This window comes from Equus asinus, chromosome 21 (genome assembly GCF_041296235.1).
Source record: "Equus asinus isolate D_3611 breed Donkey chromosome 21, EquAss-T2T_v2, whole genome shotgun sequence".
Lineage (NCBI taxonomy): Eukaryota > Metazoa > Chordata > Mammalia > Perissodactyla > Equidae > Equus > Equus asinus.
Genome location: NC_091810.1, coordinates 48208690 through 48233953, shown reverse-complemented (window position 1 = coordinate 48233953; position 25264 = coordinate 48208690). Strand labels below are relative to the sequence as shown.

General features: G+C 36.3%; 1 protein-coding gene across 13 annotated transcripts in view; it reads left to right on the top strand.

Annotated features, from left to right (window-relative positions):
- The window catches only part of DOCK3 (dedicator of cytokinesis 3), a 438078-nt gene that overhangs the window by 33740 nt on the left and 379074 nt on the right, over positions 1-25264 (top strand). The window lies entirely within an intron of this gene.

The window sequence follows — 25264 nt, the reverse complement described above, 5'->3', positions numbered from 1 at the left end:
TAAATGGAATTGTATTCTTGATCTCTCTTTCTGGTATTTTATTGTTAGTATATAGACACACAACTGTTTTTTGTATGTTGGTTTTGTACCCTGTAACTTTACTGTGTTTATTTGTTGTGTATTCTTTAGGATTGTCTACATATAAAATCATGTCATCTGCAAATAGTCACAATTTTACTTCTTTCTTTCTGGTTTGGATCCTTTTTATTTCTTTTTTCTTGCCTAATTGCTCTGGCTAGAGCTTCCAATACTATGTTGAATAAGAGTGGCAAAAGTGAGCAACCTTGTCTTGCTTACTGTTATTAGAGGGATAGTTTTCAGTTTTTGACCATTGGCTATGATGTTAGGTGTGGGTTTGTCATATATACCCTTTATTATGTTGAAGTACTTCTCTTCTATACCCATTTTATTGAGAGTTTTTATCATAAATGGATGTTGGATGTTGTCAGATGCTTTCTTTGAGTCTGTTGAGATGATCATGTGGTTTTTATTCCTCATTTTGTTAATGTGGTGATGGCATTGCTTGATTTGCAGATGTTGAACCATCCCTATGTCCCTGGTATAAATACCACTTGATCATGGTGTATGGTCCTTTTAATGTATTGCTGTATTTGGTTTGCCAATATGTTTTTGAGTATTTTTGCATCTGTGTTCATCAGCGATACTGGCCTGTAATTTTCCCTTTTTGTGTTGTCCTTGTCTGGCTTTGGGGTTGGGATGATGCTAGCCTTGCAGAATGAGTTAAGAAGTGTTCTTTCTTGGGCTGGCCCCGTGGCCGAGTGGTTAAGTTCGCGCGCTCTGCTGCAGGCGGCCCAGTGTTTCGTTGGTTTGAATCCTGGGCACAGACATGGCACTGCTCATCAAACCACGCTGAGGCAGCATCCCACATGCCACAACTAGAAGGACCCACAACGAAGAATATACAACTATGTACTGGGGGGCTTTGGGGAGAAAAAGGAAAAAAAATCTTAAAAAAAAAGTGTTCTTTCTTCTTCAGTTTTTTGGAATAGTTTGAGAAAGATAGGTATTAAGTTGCCTTTGAATGTCTGGTAGAATTCTCCAGAGAAGAGAAGCCATCTGGTCCTGGACTTTCATTTTTTGGGCAGTTTTGATTACTATTTCAATCTCTTTACTTGTGATTCATCTGTTCAGATTCTCTGTTTCTTCTTGATTCAATTTTAGGAGGTTGTATGAGTCTAAGAATTTTTCCGTTTCTTCTAGATTGTCCAGTTTGTTGGCGTATAGGTTTTCCTAGTATTCTCTTATAATCCTTTGTATTTCTGTGGTATCCATTGTAATTTCTCCTCTTTCATTTCCAGTTTTATTTATTTGAGCCTTCTCTCTTTTTTTTCTTAGTGATTGTGGCTAAGGGTTTGTCGGTTTTATCTTCTCAAAGAACCAGCTCTTAGTTTCATTGATCATTTCTACTGTTTTTTTTTTTTTTGTTTCTATTTCATTTATTCCCACTCTAATTTTTCTTATTTCCCTCCTTCCCTCTTGGGGCTTTGTGTGTTCTTCTTTTTCTAGTTCTGTTAGGTTTAGTTAAAGGTAACTAATTTGAGATTTTTCTTGTTTGTTAAGGTGAGCCTGTGTTGCTACCAATTTCTCTCTTAGGACCACTTTTGCTGTATCCCATGTGAGTTGGTATGGTGTATTTTCATTTTCATTTGTCTCCAGATATTTTTTATTTCTCTTTTAATTTATTCATTCATGATTGTTCAGTAGCATGTTCTTTAGTCTCCACGTATTTATCTCTTTCCCAGCTTTTTTCTTATAGTTGATGTCTAGTTTCCTAGCATTATTGACAGAAAAGATGATTTATATGATTTCAGTCATCTTAAATTTGTTGAGACTTGCCTTGTTTCCCAACATATGGTCTGTCTTTGAGAATGTGCCATGTGCACTTGGGAAGAATGTGTATTGTGCTGTTTTTGGCTGGAATGTGCTCTCTATATATCTATTAAGTCCATCTAGTCTACTTTTTCATTTAATTCCACTATTTCCTTGTTGACTTTCTGTCTGTATGATCTACCCATTGATGTAAGTGGGGTGTTGAGGTCCCCTGCTAGTATTGTGTTGCTGTTAATTTCTCCTTTTAGGTCTGTTAATAGTTGCTTCATGTATTTTGGTGCTCCTGTGTTGGGTGCATATATAAGTGTTTTATCCTCCCAGTGGAGTGTTCCTTTTAATATTATATACTGCTCCTCTTGTTCTCTCATTGCCTTTTTTTATCTTGAAGTCTACTTTGTCTGATATTAGTATGGCAACACCTGCTTTCTTTTGCTTGCTATTAGCTTGAAGTATCGTCTTTCATCTCTTCACTCTGAACCTGTGTTTGTCTTTAGAGCTGAGATGTGTTTCCTGGAGGCAGCATATTGTTGGGTCTTGTTTTTAAATCCTTCCAGCCACTCTGTGGCTTTTGATTGGAGAATTCAATCCATTTACGTTTAGAGTGATTATTGATATATGAGGGCTTAATACTGCTGTTTTATCACTTGTTTTCCTGTTGTTCTGTATTTCCCTTGTTTCTTGTCCTGTGTATTTCTGAATACCCATTCTGTTTAGTGATTCTCTATGATGATTTTCTCAGTTTTCTCTTTATTTGTCATTTGCATCTCTATTCTCATTATTTTTTTAGTGGTTACTGTGAGATTTGTATAAAAGATCTCATAGATGAGATAGTCCATTTTCTGATAACCTCTTATTTCCTTGGTTTAAGTGGTTCCATCCCTTTCCTTTTCCCCTGTAAGTTATTGTTGTCACAACTTACTCTGTTTTTTGTTGTGAATTTATGATTAAAATGAAGTGATTATAGTTATTTTCGATGCTTTCCTTTCCTTTACCTTTAATGTTATAGTTAAGTGTTTGCTAACCTGTTCTGATGGTAACCTGCAATTTTCTGGTTTTGTCTGTCTCCTTACCTCCTTGCTCAAGGCTTTGTAAACCCTTTCTTTCTTTTTTTTTTTTTTTTTTAAGGTATGAGGGCCTTCTTGATCATTTCTTGTAGGGGAAGTCTTGTGGTGATGAACTCCCTCAACTTTTGTTTATCCGGGAAAGTTTTTACTTCTCCATCATATCTGAAGGATAGTTTTCACTGGATAGAGTATTCTTGGCTGAAAGTTTTTGTCTTTCAGAATTTTGAATGCATTATTCCACTCTCTTCTGTTTTGTAAGGTTTCTGCTGAGAAATCCGCTGAAAGCCTGATAGGGAGGGGGTTCCTTTGTAGATTATTTTCTTCTGCCTTGCTGCCCTTAAGATTTTTTCTTTGTCATTGACTTTTGACAGTTTTACTAATATATTTCTTGGAGGAGGTCTTTTTACATTGATGTCATTAGGAGTTGTCTTAGCTTCATTTACGTTTAATTCTAGCTCCTTCTCCAGGTTTGGGAGGTTCTCAGCTATTATTTCTTTGAACAGGCTCTCTGCTCCTTTCTCCCTGCCTTCTCCCTCTGGAATACCTATAATCCTTATTTCCTAATTAAGTTGAATATTTCTTGGAGAATCTCTTAATTTCTTTTTAGTTTTAGTTCTCTGTCTTCTTCCATCTAAAGCATTTCTATATTTCTGTCTTGTAAATTACTAAATCTGTCCTCCATAAAATCGGCTGTGTTTTTTAAGGACTCCAGATTTTTCCTCATCTGATCCAGTGTGTTCATCATTTCCAACATTTCTGATTTTTTTTTATAGTTTCAATATCTTTTATGACAAATTCTCTCTGTTCATTCATTTTATTCCTCAGTTTATCAAACTGTCTTTCTGAGTTTTCTTGTAACTCATTAAGTTTCTTTATGACAACTATTTTGTATTCTCTGTCATTTAGATTGTGAATTTCTGTGCCTTCAGAATTGATTTCTCGGTACTTGTCATTTTCCTTCTGGTCTGGAGTGTTAATCTACTTCTTCATGCTATTCGATGGGGTGGGTTTTTGCCATGGCATAGTGGTAATATCTGGTTGCAGATTCTACCTGCTTTCATGGGGGATGGGCAGCAGCTGTGTTTTCTGAGCTCAACATGACCCTTGGCAGTTGTGCCTGTCTGTTGGAAGCTATGCCAACAGGGCCTGTGTGTCTTTTACCACTGGCCACCTCTGGCTTGCAGGTCACACGTATGGATGCAGGTGCTCTGGTGGGGATCCCCTGCTCTGGCCAACCAGCCAAGCTGATGTGCCAGGTCCGGGTGGAAGGGCACTTTTTTTCGCTTGCTTGCTCCCGTGCAGTCCCACTCTGCACTCACTGTCCCCTGGGCTGCTCTGCTTGGTGGGGATGCCCCCATGATTGCTTAGCCACCCTGTCATGGATTGGTACCTTGGGCTGGGAAGCAGTTCCCACAGCACAAGTGTTTCTGCTGAGGGGTGCCTTTTCTCCCTTCTCTGAGAGTCATGCAACAGCCACCATGTGAGGTCCTGTGCCCTAGGTCACTGCCACTGTGGAGGAAGAGATCTGCTTACCTCCTTCACTTGCCTCTCAGGGGGGTCCAGCAGCCCCACCTTCAGAAGTATGGCTGCATGGATATGTCAGACATCTGTTGTGTTGTGTGAATGTCCTCTGTTGGTTTATGAATGTCCTTTTTGTTGTATCTTAGTGGGGAGGGATTAAGGGAAGAGCTCATTTCATGATGCTGACATCACTCCAATCTTTTTTTAATTAAAATATAGTTGACATACAATAGTCTGTTAGTTTCAGGTGTACATCATAGTGATTCAGTATTTATATACATTACAGAATCGTCACCTGGATAAGTCTAGTTGCCATCTGTCACCATGCAAAGTTATTACAATATTATTTATTATATTGCCTATGCTGTACGTTACATCTTCATGACTTTTTTATAATGATGAAATAGGTGAAGGCAATTAAGAGATACAAGCTTCCAGATGATAATCTTATCGAGGATTCCTTTTATGTGATGAGTTGCTTCTTTCTTGTTGGTTTCAAGTCTTTCCTTGTATTTTGCTTTTGATAGTTTGATTATAGTGTCAGTATCTGAGTCTATTTTAGTTTATCCTACTGGGGGTTTCTTGAGCTTTTTACATTTAGAGATTCATGACTTTTGTGAAATATGGGAAGTTTTTGGCCATTGTTTCTTCATCTATTCTTTCTACCCTTTTCTCTTTTCCTTCTTGGGCTCCTGTAGTGCCTGTGTTGGTCTGTTTGATGGATCTGCTCATTTTTCTTTCTGCTCCTTGGACTGATTAAGTTCAGTAGTCTTATTATTATTTTTGTTTTAGGAAGATTATCCCTGAGGTAACTTCTGCTGCCAATCTTCCTCCTTTTGCTGAGGAAGACTGGCCCTGAGCTAACATCCATGCCTATCTTCCTCTACTTTATATGTTGGACGCCTGCTACAGCTTGGCTTGCCAAGTGGTGCCATGTCCGCACCTGGGATCCGAACCAGCTAACCCCGGGCTGCTCAAGCAGAACATGCGAACTTAACTGTTGCACCACTGGGTTGGCCCCTCAGTAGTCTTATTTTTAAGTTCACTGATTCTTTTTCTACTTTCTCAATTCTGTTGTTGAACCCCTCTAGTGAATTTTTCATTTTTATTATCGTTTTCAGCTCTAGGATTTTTAAAAATATCTATCTGTTGGTATTCTCCTTTTGATTGTATATTATTTTCTTGATTTCCTTTATATGTTTGTCCATGTTTTCCTTAGCCCTGTGAGCATACTTAGGACAGTTGTTTTACTCTGTTTTGTAAGTCTGACATGGGCTTCCTCAGGGACAGTTTCTCTTAGTTCATTTTGCTCCTTTTACTGGGCCAAATTCTCCTGTTTCTTTGTATGCCTTGTGATTTTTGTTGAAAATTGGCTATTTTACTAGTGTAAGGTCATAACTCTGGAAATCACATTCTTCCTCTTGTCCAGGGTTTGTTGTTATTTTGTTTTTGATCATTGAAAGCTGTGGTAGTCCATTTATTTTGAGACTTTTTCAAGTTGCTTTGCAAAGATTATTCCTTGTTGTGTGTAATCACCCAAATCTTTGTTCCTTTAGCCTGTGGTCAGCTAATACTTCGACAAATTTCCTTGAGTGCTATGAGCTCCCCCAGTCTTTTCGAATTGGCTTTTTCAGATTTGCGATCTTGAACACTTACAACACTTAGACAGTGTTTTTCTGAGACTAGGAATCAGCCAAAGGTAAAATCTTAAAGTCTTTTGAGGTCTTCTCTGAGCATCCATCTTCCTTAGCCATGCGTGTGTCTTTCTAAATCTTCTGTATCTATGGCTACTTTTGAGTATCGTAATTTCCCTAAATATTCTCACCCCATCTTTCTCTCTGGGGTGTTATATGTCTGTCTGTTGTACGTATGTTGTATGTTAGATGGTCTGTTGTGTGTCTCATTACTCACAATCTCTTGCTCCAGGCTTCTGTGGGTATATAGTCATTTTTCAGCTTTTACAATTAGTGCCACTGCTGCTTCTGCCTGCCTTCTGGTTTAGGCAAAACAGAGATGAGTGCCTTCCATCAGTCCTTCAGCTACCTCCCAGACGAGTTAGAACAGATGTAAATAGTAATTTGAAATAAGGACTGTTCTGCTCTATTTGGATTCAGGAAAGGAACTGGGAACTGTTCTACTCTATCTTCAATGCCAAAACCTTATGGCACTGGGTAGAGTGTGGGCCAAGAGAAGTGAAAATGCCACAAAACTTTCCTACCTTTTTAAAGATGTATGTGTTAATCTTTTGCTTTTTAGTATATTGTTGTGTGGATTAAAATGTTTATAGCTTTTTTTCCATATAGAACTGAGAATACATAGACAAATATATACTTCTTTATAGAAGTAAAATTAACTTTGAAATGGAATCTTTTTATACTTGAATAAAAAACTAACTTGTTTTATGGTATTTTCTTAGATTGTTTTAATTATATGATTTTCTCAGACTGTGTTCACAGTTATTTGTTACAACCAAGTGGCGAATCTTGTTAAATCTTTAAAATTGGATTAGTGAAAAAGAAACTACAAGCAAAAACCCAATAGAAACATGTCAGAATTGCAAGCCTTCACTTCATACTAATAAGCTTAGTGGTAAGTGAGTGATGAATAAAGCTGACGTAGCAAGTGAATTTAGGTTTCTAACGATGATTAGTAAAGTCTTTCCTACTGGTTTCTCTTTTTCCTTATGGGTAGAAAATAAAGGTAATTTTTAATATGTCAATTTATATATAAATTTTTAAAAAAATCCCTTCCGCAGCCATTGCTTCCGTTTTTTTTTTAAGATTGGCACCTGAAGTAACATCTGTTGCCCATCTTGTTTTTTTGTTTCTTCTTCTCCCCAAAGCCCCCAAATACATCATTGTATATGCTGGTTGTAAGTCCTCCTGGTTGTGTGTGTGGGATGCCGCCTCAGCATGGCTTGATTAGTGGTGCCACGTCCGCGCCCAGGATCTGAACCAGCGAAACCCTGGGGCACCAAAGGGGAGAGTGCGAACTTAACCACTTGGCCATGGGGCCAGCCCCTGTATATAAAATTTTTAAAGAGCGTTTACCTTATATTTCTCTCATGGTAGATGATGAAGCATTTTACCAATTTCCCAAGTGAGAAAAGAAACCAGCTTGGCCTTTTTGTTTAGTTTCATTCCACTTCTTTTATCTCATCCTACTATAATGTATTTTAGAACATTTTGACAGTAACTTTATTTTTCAACAAGTTCTAAATCTTAATATTATAAACACAGGAGAATATATGTAATATATATGTAGATTATGAGGCATAGTAATGAAACAAACATTCATGAATCCTCTTTAAAAACCAGAGTAGTGGTAGTCCAGAGCTTCTGTTTTCAATAATGACAAATAAGACCCCTATAGATGACTGTGTTGCAAAAAAAACTATGATATTTCAACGTAAAAAAAATCAGCTACCTAAAGTAACTGGAATGTGAGCAGAAGTCAGCAGGCTGATGTGGAGAACACACTCTGAGGAGAGAACTCTATGAAGTATGTTTTCATTTTCATGACTTTTAGTTGGGTAGTGGGAGTCCTGGTAGAAAAATCACAGTCTTACCGGCTGGGTAAAGCAGAGTAATGATAATTATGGTCTCTCAGTAAAATGAGGAAATTGTGAAAGGAAAGATCCAGAGAGATGATCTTGAAATTCTCTCCACAATCCTCGCTGGTCCCTGAACTGAGCATTTGCGGATTCCTTGCAGCTCAGCAAACAAAAGATCTGAACTGAGACTGAAGCTACAGCCCAAGAAACAAATTTATGTATGTATACATAGACATATGTATATGTATACACACACACACACACACACGTATACTTATTTATTTTCTTTTTTCTTTCCTTTATTTGTTTATTTTCAGATGTACATCATAATATATTTTGAATTCTGTGTAGATTACATCATGTTCACCACCTGAAAACTAATTACAGTCCATCCCCTCACATGTGAGCTTAATCACCCCTTTTGCTCTCCCTCCTCCCTGCTTCCCCTATGGTAACCACCAATCCAATCTCCAATGCTATGTGTTTGTTTGTCGTTATTTTTATCTTCTACTTATGAGTGAGATCATATGGTATTTGACTTTCTCCCTCTGACTTATTTCTCTCAGCATAATACCCTCAAGGTCCATCCATGTTGTCACAAATGGTTGGATTTCATCATTTCTTATGGCTGAGTAGTAGTCCATCGTGTGTAAATACCACATCTTCTTTATCCGTTCGTCCCTTGATGGGCACCTAGGTTGCTTCCAAGTCTTGGCTATTGTGTATAATGCTGCAGTGAACATAGGGGTGCAGGTATCTTTATGCCTTTGTGTTTTCAAGTTCTTTGGATAAATACCCAGTAGTGGGATAGCTGGGTCATATGGTAGATCTATCCTTAATTTTCTGAGGATACTGCATACTGCTTTCCATAGTGGTTGCACCAGTTTGTACTCCCACCAGCAGTGAACTAGGGTTCCCTTCTCTCCACATCCTCTCCAACATTTGTTGTTTCCTGTCTTGTTAATTATAGCCATTCTGACCGGAGTGAGGTGATACCTCATTGTAGTTTTGATTTACATTTCCCTGATAGCTAATGATGTTGAGCATCTTTTCATATGCCTGCTGGCCGTCTGTATATCTTCCTCGGAGAAATCTCTGTTCAGATCTTTTGCCCATTTTCTAATTGGATTGTTGGTTTTTTTGTCATTGAACTGTATGAGTTCTTTGTATATTTTGGATATTAACCCTTTATCTGATATATGGTTTGCAAATATCTTCTCCCAATTGTTAGGTTGTCTTTTCGTTTTGTTGATGGTTTCCTTTGCTGTGCAGAAGCTTTTTAGTTTGATGTAGTCCCATTTGTTCATTTTTTCTTTTGTTTTCCTTGCCCGGTCAGACATGGGAGTTGAAAATATGCTGCTCAAACCGATGTCAAAGAGCGTACTGCCTATGTTTTCTTCTAGAAGTTTCGTGGTTTCGGGTCTCACATTCAAGTCTTGAATCTATTTTGAGTTGATTTTTGTGCATGGTGTAAGGGAATGGTCTGCTTTCATTCTTTTGCCTGTGGCTGTCCTGTTTTCCCACCACCATTTATTGAAGAGACTCTTCTTTCTCCATCATATGCTCTTGGCTCCCTTGTCGAATATTAGCTGTCCATAAATGTGTGGGTTTACTTCTGGCCTCTCGATTCTGTTCCATTGATCTGTGTGTCTGTTTTTGTGCCAGTACCATGCTGTTTTGGTTAGTATGGCTTTGTAGTGTATTTTGAAATCAGGGAGTGATACCTCCAGCTTTGTTCTTTTTTTCTCAGGAATCCTTTAGCTATTCGGGGTCTTTTGTTGTTCCATACAAATTTTAGGATTCTTTGTTCTATTTCTGTGAAAAATGTTGTTGAAACTTTGATAGGGATCGTGTTGAATCTATAGATTGCTTTAGGAAGTATGGACATTTTAATGATGTGAATTCTTCCAGTCCAAGAGAATGGAATATCTTTCCATTTCTTTGTGTCGTCTTTGATTTTTTTCAACAATATTTTATAGTTTTTGGTGTACAGATCTTTCCCCTCTTAAGTTTAATTCCTAGTTATTTTCTTCTTTTTGTTGCATTTGTAAATGGGATTGTATTCTTAATTTCTCTTTCTCCTACTTCGTTGTTAGTGCATAGAAACACAACCGATTTTTGTACGTTGATTTTGTATCCTGCGACTTGACTGTATTCCTTTATTGTTTCTAAAAGTTTTTTAGTGGATTCTTTAGGGTTTTCTAGATATAAAACCATGTCGTCTGCAAAGAATGACAGTTTGACTTCTTCTTTTCCAGTGTGGATCCCTTTTATTTCTTTTTCTTGCCTGATTGCTCTGGCTAGGACTTCCAATACTATGTTAAATAAGAGTGGTGACAGTGGGCGTCCTTGTCTGGTTCCTGTTCTTAGAGGGATAGCCTTCAGTTTTTCTCCGTTGAGAATGATACTTGCTGTGGGTTTGTCATATACGGCCTTTATTATGTTGAGGTATGTTCCTTCTATACCCATTTTATTTAGAGTTTTTATCATAATTGGATGCTGTATCTTTTCAAATGCTTTCTCTGCATCTATTGAGATGATCATGTGATTTTTATTCTTCATTTTGTTAATGTGGTGTATCACGTTGATAGATTTGCGGATGTTGAACCATCCCTGCATCCCTGGAATGAAATGCACTTGATCATGATGTATGATCTTTTTAATGTATTGTTGTATTCGATTTGCTAGTATTTTGTTGAGGATTTTTGCATCGATGTTCATCAGTGATATTGGCCTATAATTTTCTTTTTTTGTGTTGTCCTTGTCTGGTTTTGGTATCAGGATAATGTTATATACCACATCTTCTTTATCTAATCATTGGTCTGTGGGCACTTGGGTTGCTTCCATGTCTGGGCTATTGTGAATAGTGCTGCAGTGAACATAGGGGTACATATGTTACTTTGGATTGTTGATTTCAAATTGTTTGGGTAGATACCCAATAGTGGGATAGCTGGGTCATATGGTAGTTCTATTTTTAGTTTACTGAGGAATCTCCATACTGTTTTCCATAGTGGCTGCACCAGTTTGCATTCCCACCAGGAGTGTATGAGGATTCCCTTCTCTCCACATCCTCTCCAGCATTTGTTATTTTTAGTCTTAGTGATTATAGCCATTTTAACAGGCATATGGTGGTATGTTAGTGTAGTTTTGTTTTGCATTTCCCTGATGATTAGTGTTGTTGGACATCTTTTCATGTGTTTATTGGTCATCTGTATATCTTCTTTGGAAAAGAATTTGTTCATATCCTCTGCCCACTTTTTGATCAGGTTGTTTGCTTTCTTATTGTTCAGCTGTGTGAGTTCCCTATATATTATGGAGATTAACCCCTTGTCAGATACATGATTTGCAAAAATTTTCTCCCAGTTGATGTGTTGTCTCTTTGTTTTGATCCTACTTTTTTTCGCATTGCAGAAGCTCTTTAGTCTAACGAACTCCCGCTTGTTTTTCTTTTGTCTCTCTTGTCTGAGAAGACATGGTATTTGAAAAGATCCTTTTTAATTCAATGTCAAAGTGTGTACTACCAACATTATCTTCCAGGAGTTTTATAGTTGCAGGACGTATCTTCAAGTCTTTGATCCATTTTGAGTTTATTTTTGTGCATAGTGTGAGATAGTAGTCTTCCTTCATTCTCTTGCATGTGGCTGTCCAGTTTTCCCAACACCATTTATTGAAGAGACTATCTTTTCTCCATTGTATGTTCTTGGCACCTTTGTTGAAGATTAGCTGTCTGTAGATGTGTGGTTTTATTTCTGGGCTCTCAGTTCTGTCCCATTGATCTGTGTGCCTGTTTTTGTACCAGTACCATGCCATTTTGGTCACTATGGCTTTGTAGTACATTTTGAAGTCAGGGATTGTGATACCTCCAGTTGTGTTCTTTTTTCTCAGGATTGCCTTAGCAATTTGGGTTCTTTGATTGCCCCATATGAATTTTAGTATTCTTTGCTCTATTTCTGTGAAGAATGTTATTGGGATTCTGATTGGGATTGCATTGAATCTGTAGATTGCTTTGGGTAGTATGGACATTTTAACTATGTTTATACTTCCAATCCATGAGCAAGAAATCTCTTTCCATCTCTTTAAGTGATTATCAATTTCTCTCAGTAATGTCTTATAGTTTTCATTGTATAAGTCCTTCACCTCCTTGGTTAAATTTATTCCTATGTACTTTATTCTTTTAGTTGCAGTTGCAAATGGAATTGTATTCTTGAGTTCTCTTTTTGTAAGTTCATTATTGGAGTATAGAAAAGCAACTGATTTTTGTAAGTTGGTTCTGTACCCTGCAACTTTATTGTAGTTGTTAATTATTTCTATTAATTTTCCGATGGATTTTTTTGGGTTTTCTATGTATAAGATCAAGTGATCTGCAACCAGTGAGTTTCACTTCTTCTCTCCCTATTTGGATTCCTTTTATACCTTTCTCTTGCCTAATTTCTCTGGCCAAAACCTCCAGTATATGTTGAATAAGAGAGGTGATAGTGGGCATCCTTGTCTTGTTCCTGTTCTCAGAGGGATGGCTTTCAGTTTTTGCCCATTGAGTATGATGTTGGCTGTGGGTTTGTCATATATGGTCTTTATTCTATTTCCATTTTGTTAAGAGTTATCATAAATGGCTGTTGGATCTTGTCAAATGCTTTCTCTGCATCTATTTAGATGATCATGTGGTTTTTATTCCTCAATTTGTTGATGTGGTGTATCACGTTGATTGATTTGCGGATATTGAACCATCCCTATGTCCCTGGAATGAATCCCACTTGATCGTGACATATGATCCTTTTGATGTATTGCTGAATTTGGGTTGCCAAAATTTTGTTGAGAACTTTTGCATCTATGTCCATCAGTGATATTGGCCTCTTGTTCTCCTTTTTTGTGCTGTCCTTGTCAGGCTTTGGTATCATAGTGATGTTGACCCTTAGGAGACTTTTTTTTTTTAAGAAAATGAGAAGTTGATTTTAAAATTTATATGGAAAGGCAATGGACATAGAACAGTAAAAGCAATCTTGAAAAGGAAAAGTAAGATTGTAGGACTTCGAATACCTGATTTGAAGACTTACTATCAATCTACTGTAAATTAAGACAATGTAGTATTGGCATTAAGTATAGACATATAGATCAATGAAATTGGATAGAATCTAGAATTAGACCCATACTCATATGCTCAATTGATTTTGACAAATGTGCCAAGGCAATCAGTGGGGGAATGAACTGTCTTTTCAATAAATGGTGTGGGAACATCTGGATTTCTGTATAAAGCAAGAACCTCAATCTTTTCTCAAGGCAAAATTAATTTGAAATGTGTCAGAGCTAAAACTATTAACTTTCTAGGAGAAAATACAGAAGAATATCTTTGTGACATTGAGTTAGACAAAGATTAAGACAAATAGCACGCAAGAGGCACGAACTATAAAAGGAAAAAACTTGGTTAAATGTACTTAATAAAAATTAAAAACATTTGCATTTTGAAAGACACAGTAAAGAAAACTAAAAGGCAGCCACAGTCCTGGAGTAAATATTTGCAAAACATTTATATGGTAAATGACTTGTAACCTCAAAACTCAGTAATAACACAATTAAAAGGAATGGACAGAAGATTTGAACAGAGCCTTCACAAAGGAAGACATACCAATAGTCAATGAGCTGAGCCATTGGTATCAAATCTGTTCATGTCTGCATCACTCAGTGGTCAGTTTGGGACTTGGGTGAATAAACAAAGTGTGGTATGTCCATAGAATGGAGTACTACTCACCAATTAAAAGGAATGAACTGTTGATAAATGCAACTACTCAAAGGAGTTATGCTGAGTGAAAGAAGTCAATCAAAAAGGTTACAGACTATATGATTCTGTTTTTATGACATTCTCCAAAGGGCAAAACTATAGTGGTAGAAAACATGTTAGTGATTGCTATGGTGACTATAAAGAGATAGCATGAGGGAGTTTTTTTTGGGTGATGGAACTGTTGTGAATGTTGTTTGTGGGTATGGTAACACAAATATATGCATGTGCTGAAATTCATAGAACTATGTGCTGAAAAAAATTTCAACTTATAATTTTAAAAATAAAAAATTAATGTAAGTCTAAGATTCAACAGTGTTGTGTGTAGCTCTAATGTGTTATTCTTCATTAATCCATTCTTCTGTCAGTTGATACTATTTTTTTCCCACTCTTTTGTTACTGAGAATGGTGCTGCTCTGAACCTTCTTGTGTTGTCTCCTGGCATACATGTGTATTTTTCTTAGGGTATGTGAGTAGGAGAGAATTGCTGAGTTCTAGTATATGCACAGTCCAATTTGAGAAGATAATGCCAAATTGTTTTCAGTTTACATTTTTTTCTACAGTGTGTAAGTTATTTGCATGTCTGAAAATGTCATCATTTTATCCTGAATCCTTATTTGTAGTTTAGCTAGGTATAGAATGCTGAGTTAGAAATCATTTTCCTTCAGTATTTTCAAGGCATTGTTCCATTGTCTTCTGGCTTGCAGTGTTAGTATAAAAAAGTCTGTGATTCCTGATCTTTTGGGTACAATCTATTTTTCTATTTGGGAACTTATTAATAGAACCATTGTTCTGCTCCCAGTGTTCTGGGATTTCACAATATGTTCACAAATTTCTCAGCATGTTCCTTAGCGTGGGCTTATTTTCATGCAGTATATTGGGTCCTTGGGGGCCCTTTCCATTAACTCTAAATGGATAGCATGAGAAGGCCTGAAGGGTATAAGCCTTGGATAAGAGAATTCTGAGAGCCAGAGTTGGAAGAGGGCTGGAATTTTTTCTGTGTATGTTCACATAATCCTTCTGCTTTTTGTGTTCATCCCCAGATGCGCCTGGTGTCATCCAAACCAGAGTAAAAATCCACTTACTCTTCCAGAGAGTAAACTTCTAGTCATTTTCCTGAGTGGAGGAAAAGGGATACACTGAGATATAGATTGATAGAGGTGAATTTAATGATCTAAATGCTGTCTGGACAATTTTAAATCAGTCTTTTCTTATTTTACCGCCTCCTTTGAAGTCCTCCCTTCCTCCTTCTTGCCACTTCCAGTCACCTGTTACTGAGCCTGTTAAGGATTTTGAGGTGTAAATTGGGTTGGTTCTTTCTACTATTGGTATGAGTTTGATTTTCTCAGACTTGCCCATCTGTTTTTCAGCTTTTAAAGTTATTTAGGTTTTGTTTCCTTTTCCATTTTCTTCATGGGTTACAGAATTAAAAACAATTTTTTTTCTTAACTGTGGTTTCAGTTAGATTTTAGGAGAGAGTTAAATTAGATACTTGTATTTGGCTAGCTTCCTTTGGAATTTAAATTTTTATATTTTGTGGCTCAACTGTATGTTAGAATAGAGAAAGTGAGGATTTTTAACTTTCCCAACCTATCTAACCCAGTAATTCATGAAGGAATTCCTTCTCAGGTGTTGGGAAGCTTCATACAATATCTGTGTAGTGTAGGTTCTGAAGAGCTTTTCCCTGTAAAGAACCACGAAGCCTTGTTTTTTGAATGCGTGACCCAGAAATTAAAGATCAAGAGTGTTAAATACTTGTGATCTTTTTAGAAATCAGTGGCTGCTTTCTATGGATATCAGTGAACTTAATGTGCATTGTTCTCAAGGAGTGGCCATAACTTTCATCAAATTCTCAGGCGCTTTTCTCTACTTGAGGCATGAAGTTAGATTTTAAAGAGAAGTGATTTAGGGGATTTATCCTGTTTTCTGTCATAGGTGAAGATTAGATTCACCCTTTGAATCCCAGCATTTTGTCATTGTTGGCGTTTAATGCAGTTAGTTACGGTGAGGGACTGTTTACAAATCACAATAGAAAATTGTAGGTTCTTTTTTCCTGCCTTAAAGTATCACTTTATTTTTATTGCTTATTTTAAGTCTATCTACTGTGCTTAATGAGCCTGGTTTGTGTTAATTTTCTAGGTTTGTGATTTAGCATCCCTTGTCTTACACTATCATATTTCAGATCTCAGTGTATGGTTGCTAGGTTTTTTTTTTAAATCATATTTTTTGTACTTCCAGACAGAAACAGTTCTCTGTAATTATGCTACTGTATAATGACAGTTTGCCCGCTGAATAAACAGCATGTTGAGATTGTGTGCTGTGATTATTGTACCAACTTTTTAAGTCATCTTCTTATGCTTGAGTTTTTGGGGATTTTATTTCGATTTAGTATTGTAGACTTTAAAATATCCTCTAGCCTAGTAATTTTCTCTAATATTCGTCTCTTTCAGTTTTTTGTATCATCTTGCTGTCTTATTTTCTCATTGACCTATTATGGGGAATGGGATAACTCTCCTTTATGCAGAACAGGTGTAGACCAGGGAATTGCACTAAATTAAAAAAAAATATATTTTTAGGTTGAAGTCAGTCTACCAATGTATCTTTTGCCTTTTTTTGTTTTTTAAGGAAGATTAGCCCTGAGCTAACATCTGCTGCCAATCCTCTCTTTTTGCTGAGAAAGACTGGCCCTGCTCTCCTATCTCTGCCTATCTTCCTCTATTTTATATGTGGGTCAGCTGCCACAGCATGGCCTGATAAGTGGTGCATAGGTTCACGCCAGGGATCCAAACCTGCAAGCCCCGGGCCGCCTGAAGTGGAACATATGAACCTCACCTCTGTGCCACTGGGCTGGCCCCCTATCTTTCTTTTTTTTTAATTGTTTTTATTTTATGTTATTTATAGACCAACCAAGTCATTTTGTTGCTCCTGCATACTTGTCCTTTTCACCTTTGTGACTGTGTCTTTTGCATTGTTCTGCAGTATCTTCCTTCAAACATTTCTGCCTTTTAAAATTGAACCACATGTTGCTTAACACTTCATTTTGTTTTTCTCCTTAGCCTTTACTTGACCGTCTGACGTATCATACATTTTTGTTTATAACCTTTCTATTTCTAGAATGTTTAAGCTCCACAGGTGCAAGAGTTTTTGTTCACTGCTATATCCCCAGAGTAGAATAGTGCTGGGATTTAGTAAATATTTGTTGAATGGATGTCTATCCATTCATATGCTTCTCTTCCTTCAAAAGAAATATAAAAAGAAAGGTCTTGGGGCCCGCCCCGTGACAGAGTGGTTAAGTTCGTGCGTTCCGCTGCAGGCGGCCCAGTGTTTCGTCAGTTCGAATCCTGGGCGCGGACACGGCACCGCTCATCAAGCCATGCTGAGGTGGCGTCCCACATGCCACAACTAGAAGGATCCACAACTAAGAATATACAACTATGTACTGGGGAGCTTTGGGGAGGAAAAGGAAAAAAAATAAAATCTTTGGGAAAAAAAAAAAAAGGAAGGTCTTGATTACTACACAGTCCTGGATTTGAATCCTGGTTTTACTTCCTACTAGTTCTGTGACCTTACTTCCTACTAGTTCTGTGACCTAGTTCTGGCCAATTGAACAATCTGGTACCTGTTTCCTTCTCTATATGACTGACAATTAAACTTGTGTTTTAAGTGAGCCATCTTAGTTCACCTTGACTGCTTTTTAAAAGACCTCTTTATTGAGTTAAAATTGACATGCAATAAACTACACCTATTTAAAGTGTAAGTTTTGACATATCTAATTACCCTTGACTCCATCCCTGTAATTACCCCTCAGAGTTTCTTTATGCCCACCCCTTCATTCTTCCTTTCCCGTCTTGCCCATTCCCCCATCTTCAAACAACCACTTATCTGCTTTCTGTCACTGTAGGTTGGTTTGCATTTTTTAAAGTTTTACATAAATCAGTCATACTATACGTACTCTTCTTTTGCCTGCTTAGTTATTTTGAGATTTATCTTTGTAGTTGTTGCATGTACTAATAGTTCATTGCTTATTTTTGCTGAACAGTATTCCATTGTTTGGACATACCACAATTTACCCATTCATCTGTTGATGCACATCTCGGTTGTTTCCAGTTTTTTACTTTTACAAATAAAGGTATAGATCTTGTATAGATCTTGGAATGGTTGTCTTTTTCCTTTTCTCTTGGAGAAATACATAGGAGTGGAATGCCTGGATTATGTGGTAAATTTGAGCTTAACTTTTTAAGAAACTGCCAAACTTCCTTCCAAAATGATAGTACCATCTTACATCCCCATCAGCGGTATATGAGAATTTCAATTTTTCCATGTTCTTGCCAACATTTGGTATGGTCAGTCTTTTTAATTCTAGCCATCTGTAGGTGTGTAGTGATATCTCGTTGTGGCTTTGATTTGCATTTCCTAGTGACTCATGATGTTGAGCATCTTTTTATGTGCCATCTGTTTACTTTCTTTGGAGTGAATGTTGAAATATTTTTGCCTGTTTAAAATTAGACTGTTACTGTTGGTCTTATTTAGTTGTTGTTGAAGTTGTGGAATCATTAATTTATTTAAGCCATGTTTTCGATTGGTCTTAAAATGTCATGCCCCATATCTGGGTTTTTCTTTTTACTGTAATAGCTTTTTAAAAAAAATTGTGGTAAAATCTAACATAAAATTTACCATTTTAACCATTTTTTGAGTACATTCATAATGTTCTGTAGCCATCACCATTATCTATTTTCAGAACTTTTCATTATCCCAAACAAAACCCCAACCCCATTAGACAATAATTCTCCATCTGTCCCCTACCCCAAGTCTAGATATTTCATATTAGTGTAAGCATACAGTACTTGTTTTGTATTTGGCTTATTTCACTTAGCATGATGTTTTCAAAGTTTATCCATCTTGTATCATGTATCAAAACGTTACTACTTTTTGTGGCTGAATAGCATTCCATGTGTGTTAAGTGTCTTTGTGACATTTTGTTTATCCACTAATCTGTTGCAGGACGCTCAGGGGCGCTTAGGTTGTTCCCATCTTTTGGCTATTGTGAATAACACTGCAATGAACATTGATATACAAGTATCTGAGTCCCTGTTTTCAGTTCTTTTCGGTAATATGTGGGAGTTTAATTCTTGGATCATGTGGTAATTCTATGTTTAACTTTTTGAGGAACCGCCAAACTGTTTTCCATAGCAGCTGCACCATTTTATATTCCCACCAGCAATGTGCAAGGGTTCCAATTTCTCCACATCCTTGCCAACACTTACTATTTTCTGGGTTTTTTTTGGGGGGGAAAATAATAGCCATCCTAGTGGGTGTGTTGTGGTATCTTGTGAATTTAATTTGCATTTCTCTAATGACTAATGATGTTGAGCATCTTTTCATGTGCTTATGGCCATTTTTATATCTTCTTTGGTGAAATGTCTATTAAAGTCTGTTGCCCGTTTTTGAATTGGGTTTATTTTTTATTTTTATTTTTGTTTAGCTATAGGACTTGTTCATATATTCTGTATATTAAAGCCTTTTAAGACATATGATGTGCAGATATTTTCTGCCATTCTGTGCACTGTCTTTTCACTCTCTTAATAGTGTCCTTTGATACACAAAAGCTTTTAAATTTGATGAAGTCTAATTTATTTTCTTTTTTTGTGCTTTTGGTGTCATATCTGAGAAACCATTGCCAAATCAAATGTTAGGAATATTTGCCCTTATATTTTCTTCTGAGAGTCTCATAGTTTCAGCTCTTTTATTTAGGTCTTTGATTCATTTTGAGTTTATTTTTGTATATGGTGTAAGGTAAGGATCCAACTTCATTCTTTTGCATGTGGATTTTGTTTTCCTAGCACAATTTGCTGAACAGTTTCCCCTCCCTGAATTTAATAGTCTTGGCACTCTTGTTAAAATCTGTTGACTACATGTGTTAGGATTCATTTCTGGCTCTTAATTATATTCTATTGATCTGTATGTCTATCCTTATACCAGTTCTACACTATTTTGATTACTGTAGTTTTGTAGTAAGTTTTGAATCTAGAAAGTGTAAGTCATCCAGTTTTGTTCTTCTTTTTCAAGATTGTTTTGGCTATTTGGGGTTCCTTGAGTTTCCAGATGATTTTAGCATGGGTTTTTCTAGTTTTGCAAAAAATACCTTTCAGATTTTGATAGGAATTGCATTGAATCTATAGATTGCTTTGAGTATTATTGTCATCTTAACAATATTCTGTCAATCCATGAACACAGGATGTATTTCCACATATTTAGATCTTCTTTAATTTCTCTCAGCAGCGTTTGTAGTTTCCGGTGTACGAGTCTTAGGCCTTGTTGGCTAAATTTATTCTTAAATATTTTATTCTTTTTGATGCTGTTGTAAATGGAATTGGGTCACAATCAAGGCAAAAGTCTGCACTGGTCCTTCAGGGATCCACCAGATCATCCAGTGTGTAACACTGAATTTTTGGAGGACAAGGTCCACACTGTCTGCTCTGGCACCAGCTAGCTGCTCCAGGAATGCAGTCTGGTATTCCCATTGTGGAGCAGGGGCTGAGGAATGGGCTACGATAGCTGGTTTGCACATGTTGTTTTCCTACCCAGAATCAGCAACCTCTCCCTTCATCCCTTCTTACTGAGCACTCGTCTGTTATAAGTGTTCAGTTAGGTTCCAGAGTTCTAAGATAGTTGATTCTGGTCATTGTTACCAGTTTACTGGTTCCTTCAGTGGAGGGACTAACTCACAGAGCTTCCTACTCTGCCATTGTGTGTGACATCACTCTTGTTGGATTTTAAGAGTTTTTAAAAAATATATTTGGGATACAAGTCCTTTATCAGATATATGCTTTGTAAAGATTTTCTTTCAGTCTGTGTCTTGTTTTTTCATTCTCTTAACAGTGTCTTTCAAAAAGAAGTGTGTGTATGTTTTCATTTCTTTTTTATTGAGATCATAATAGTTTAGAACATTGTGAAATTTCAGTTGTACTTTATTATTTGTCAGTCACCATTTAAATGTGCCCCTTCACCCCTTGTGCCCACTCCTCACCCCGCTTCCCCTCTGGTAACCATTAAACTGTTCTCTTTGTCCATCTATTAGTTTATCTTCCACATATGAGTGAAGTCATATAGTGTTTGTCCTTCTCTGTCTGACTTATTCCACTTAGCTTAATACCGAAGAGGAGAAGTTTTAAATTTTGATGATGTCCAATTTAACATTTTGTTCTTTTATGGATTATGCTTTCAGTGTTTTATCCAAGAAATCTTTGCCTAACCCAGTGTCACAATGATATTCTGAGATTGTCTTCTGGAAATTTTATAGTTTTAGATTTATATTTAGGTCTGTTATCCATTTCATGTTTTTTTTTTTTTTTAATATGGTGCAAGGTATGGATCTAAGTTTATTTGTTTAAATATGGATATCCAGTTGTTCTGACACCATTTGTTGAATAGGCTATCCTTTTCCCACTGCAGTGTCTGTATCTTTGTAAAAAATCAGCTGTCTGTATATGTGTGAGTTTATTTTTGGACTGTTTCTTCTGTTCCCCTGATCTCTTTGTCGTTATGTTAATACCACACTGTTTTGATTATTGTAGCTTTATAATAATAATTGAAATCAGATAGTGTTAGTCTTCCAACTTTTTGCTTTTTCAGAGTTGTTTTGGGTATTCTGCATCCTTTTGTTTCTATATGATTTTAAAAATCAGCTTGTCAGTTTTTATAAAAAACTGGGATTTTGATTGGGGTTGCATTGAATATAGATGAATTTGGAGAATATTGTCATTTTAACAATATGAAGTCTTTGAATCAATGAACAATGCATCTTTCCATTTATTTGGGTTTTCTTTAATTTCTCCCAGGAATATTTTATAGTTTTCAGTGTACAAATTTTTCACATTTTGTTATATTTACCCCTGTGTATTTCATATTTTTGATGTTATTTTAAATCTCATTTTCTGTTAGTGTATAGAAATATGATTGATTTTTGTATAGTGATCTTGTAATGTGTAACCTTACTAACAAACTTATTAGTTCTAGTAACTTTTTTGGTAGATTCCATTTGATTTTCTGTGCAGACGGTTACATCATCTGCAAATGAGTTTTACTTCTTCCTTTCCAATTTGGTTGCTTTTTATTTCTTTTTCTTGCCTGACTGTACTGGCTAGAACCTTCAGTACAGCCTTCAAAGTGGTCAGAGTGGACATCCTTTCTTTTTCCTGATCTTAGAGGGAAAGGATTCAGTCTTATAAAGTTGACTTCTGAAAATTAAACTAATGAGTTCCCACAGTGGATGTCACTCACCACTGCAGGGAAAATCAAGAGCTTATGTAGGTTGCCAAAGGGTTTGGGATGTCCTCTCCAGGGAGCAAATATTGCAGTGTGGTCACAACTGTGGAAAAGAGCTCCAAAGGGCCAGATGTTGGTTGTGTTTGTGTGCTCTTCAAAGAAGAGAGACATGAGTTTTTTGGAACTAAATACGCAAACTCTGGAGAATAGTGCTTTATGGTGGGACAAGGTTGGTGCTTTTAGGCTTTGCGTGACTTTGATGAAACAACTCCTTCAAACTCTCCACCCCCTTTCACAATGGTTTTTTCTTACCAAACTGCCTTCTGATACACTTGTAGTATATTTTACTACCAGTAGTATTGCTTAAATAGTAGACATCAGAATCTTGCATGCTGGGAAAGAAAATTCTACATTAAAAAGTTAATTACTTTTTAATTTAATTTTTATGTTTTGGAATTGATTATGAGGGCTAGATTGGGGTGACTATTATGAATCAGATGAACTCTCTTGGAATACCTTTTCATTTATTGTAATAAGTAATGCTGTCTTTTAGGTCTCTTAGAGGACTGCCACCTACATTTCTCCTGCTGATTCCTTCCTTTCCTCCTTCCTTCCCTCCCCACCCTTTCTCTTCTCTTCCGTCCCTCCTCTCTCTCTCCTCTCCCCTTCCTCCTTTCTATTGGGTGATGTGTGTGATATGCCTAGGAAAGTGCTAGGCCTTCATCAGTTTCTTTCTGTCAACACTCACCTCCTCTCTATATAGCCTTTGTAGATATAGCTTTAAATAGTCTTCCCTTATTCCAAAGATGAAATGCTTTTTATCACTTAGGTTCTATTGGAAGTACATTTGTAGTGTGTAGTACAGCACAGGGGAATAGGAATAAGGAAGGAAGAAGAAAGAAAAGAAGTAAAACCTATGATTTTCTTCTCTACCTGGCCTTGAAATAGCTTCAGGTGGTTAGCTTACTTGTAAAAGTGGGTTGTTTGGTTGTCTGGTGTAAGGCTGGAGTGACTTATTAAGGATAGATGTTTTTATGAATCAATCTGTAGTCAATATCTCTTTCTAAACTTGTTTTTATTCCTATTTTTCTCAGTCCCCAGTGGACATCATCTTTGACTACCTCTATGGATTAAGCATGGCTTATAGAAAAATCGTATCATAGGGGCTCCTTATCACCTAGTAACTATTCTAAAAAGAAAGGTAGGGAAGTCTATCTAGAAGCAAATTATGGTCAAATTGGTATATTTACTTTCTAGTGAAGATCAGAAAAAAGTCTTGGACCATTTCTGTAAACTTAATCATTCCAGGTGTGCTAAGGTGCCATTTATCTGACAATATTTTCTTTGGAGCCTAGCTCCATGGTTAATTTTCTTATTTCCATCTCTCTTCTCAATTCATTATACACATTGGCCTTTGCCCAGTTTCCGACTAGCCCTTAAGGAATATACAGTCTACCTTTTATTTTATATTGCAGTGCTTCACTTGCTTTGCATGAGATAATGCTAAAATAATAGTTCATTATCAGTTGGGAAAGAAGGGTGGATTACTTTCGCATTATTCATGGCCAAATTTTGTGTGCCTTAAGCCAGATTTCCTTTGCTATCCATTTACTCCTAGGGTGTGTCACTCCCTTTTCCAGCTCAAGGAATGCAAATTAATTTCATTATCAGTCCAAGAAAAACTTAATTAAGAGATGAATCTTCTCTAAGGGATCATGTATTGCAAAGCTAAACAAATTATTTTTTGTTTAAACCATATTTTTTTCTTTTTCCTTTCATTGGTATAGATAATACAAAAATTATTGTTGAGATGGCTTCTCATTTAATGTAATCATTTTAGGACTAATTAAAATAGCAGTGCAATAGACTTAGTAAAGAGATAAAAAACTACTCAGTCATCATAACGTGGAGGCAATCAGGGAACTAGTCTTAAACTACTTCTCATATAGTGAAATGACCTACAACACTATATAGATTTCTCCCTCCCATATTTGGTCCTACTTTTTTCACACATTTGACTTTTCAAAATACTACAAATACACAACACATTGGTACTATTTTTGCATTAGACTGGGAGTTGGCAGATATTTTCTCTAGAGGATCAGATAGTAAATATTTTAGACTTTAAGGGCCAAGAGGCAAAATTGAGGATATTATATACGTACTTATAGCACAAGAAAGGAAACAAATTTTCACATATTTTTTGATGAAATTCAAAATGTGGTAATAAGCACAGGCTTTTTTGTAATATACATCTAATGAGAAGAATAGAAATTTTTTTTGAATTAACATTTTGTTTAATTGGTGTTCAATGTTAATATTCCCTATGATCAAAATCAGTTGCAAATCATCTGTTAATGTTAATCTGTAATGAGATTTTGTTTTCCATCTTTATAAATACCTTTTCAGACAGATAGGTATTGCCAAATACTGATGTCTGTCCATAGGGGAATATTTTAATTTGAGAATATTCATCACTTGGAAGACATTTATGGAATTTATTAGTGTCTTCTTTTGTTATTTGCCATTTAGCATGTCATGACATTGCTGATTAAAGTACTTCCAACTGATGTTAGGTGGAGGTTCCTCGGTTGCACCATTAAATGGATTTTGAAATATGGAAATTTCCTTTGCCATTGCATTGAAGTTTAAAAAACTCCGTGGGAACTGTATTTTGAGCACAAAAATGTATGTGCTGCAAATTTGGGTGAGAATGGAGATCCTACTGCTTATTTTAACTTTTGACACTATGGGAAGTGTATAAAGCAGCTTGACATTAGTTGTGATTCAAGTTGTCATTGAAATGACTTTACTATAGGTGTAAGTTTCACAAATAAGCATGGCTTTAAGTTGCATTCATTAAGAAACATCAAGACTGATGTAAAAGCTAATTTTCAAAGCCATTTATTACTTGATAATAGTGGTTGAAGGCAGTTCTCATTCAGAAAAATTTCTGTCATAACTCTAAGCTCAATAAAATTGCAGTAAAACTTGACCATTACTAAGACATCTTGCTGCTGTGTACTTGAGCAAGTCAGGATATTCAGCTTCTGTTTCTCATAAAAATTCAGGCAAGTAAAGATGGTCAAGTCCATGAGAGCAAATGAAGTTAATTTGTTGACTAATGGTAGACTAACATATGACAGAGTCATATAATTTCTGCAGAGCACTTGATGAATAATACAGTAAATAACCATAGGTTTTAAACATCTCACATTTTCATAAGCTTATTAGTAAATT